Here is a 1,373-nt window from a genome sequence, read left to right as displayed (position 1 = left end):
TTTTTTCTAAACAATTATAACACTATATTACACGGCAAAAAAAATCATTAAAAAACGAAAACCACATTTTTTTTCGCAAACGTCATTGATCCTTAATAGTAACAATAGATGTAAATGAGTATAGAACTACAAAATACGTAAGTATAGTGTTAATGCATCCTAATTTAGTAGTCTACAATAGGGGTAGACAACTGATCGATTATGACATGAGTTCGAGTAAACTGCAACTCCCTTTCATTTTATTTTTTTCAGAAATCATATAAAATATTTATTTTTTTTTTTTTGTATATTTTAAATCTTTGCTCAACTCAGGAATATAAAAATTAGATGAATAATAATTAATAAAAACAGTTTACAGTAATAAACAACTATGGAATACATAATTACACACTGAGATCGAGTATGTATACTCGTATATATAACCCACATATATAATAGGTATAATGCACGCAGGCACGTAGTCAGAAAATATTCACTAGGGGGGCCAATGTTAGGTGGGCCCCCTCCTTTCCGACTTTTTTATATTATAAAAAGGTAGTTATCAGCGTTACGTTAACATAATCATAATCGCTAACATTATTATTACTACAAATATATAAGTATATAACCTAATAATACCATATTTAATAAAAAAAAATACGTTTAAATACATAAATAAAAATCAAATACAAATAATGCTTTTAATAATTATAATGATAATAAGATCCAAATATTTTAAATATATAAACTTAATTTTTAAATGGAATTCAATAAATATAATTTAGTATTAATATAAAATTATATTTCTATTTTTATGTTTTATAGAAAAATCTATTAACAAATTCATCTATGTCCAAACTTTTGGCAATTTTTTTTTTCGATAAAAATACTTGACAGTCAGACCAGTCGGTTAATTGACATACAATTTCTTATATAGTTTTTCAATCTTCCTAAACAAGAAAAAGTTTTCTTACATTCTGCGCTGTATACTGGAATAGTGATTGACAAAATGGTTAATTTATAAGTTTCATTAAATACAATTTTATACTTTTCAAGGAAATCAACCAGATTTATTAAGCTTTTAAATTTCATACTATTTTGGATTTCATATTTCTTAATAGTCGTAGGTGATATTTTAAATTCGGACAAAAACATTTCTAAATCTTTATTGTAGTGATGGACCAAAGGTTTTAATTGTTTGTAATTTAAAAATTTTCATTTTATGGATGTAAATAAGATAGGTATTGAATATAGTACATTTTTATTATTTGTAAATCTTTTGTAAAGTTCATTAATTATGTAATCTAATGTTGGTAAAAATAAATTGAGCTTTAAATCAGACATTTAAATGAATTTCTGTTTTTCAAAAGAACTTTTTTCTGTAAAAATAAACT

The sequence above is a fragment of the Sipha flava genome, unplaced genomic scaffold (assembly GCF_003268045.1).
Source record: "Sipha flava isolate LNK unplaced genomic scaffold, YSA_version1 271_pilon_pilon, whole genome shotgun sequence".
NCBI lineage: Eukaryota > Metazoa > Arthropoda > Insecta > Hemiptera > Aphididae > Sipha > Sipha flava.
The sequence above is the reverse complement of the archived record's forward strand: the minus strand, read 5'-3'. Positions refer to the sequence as shown.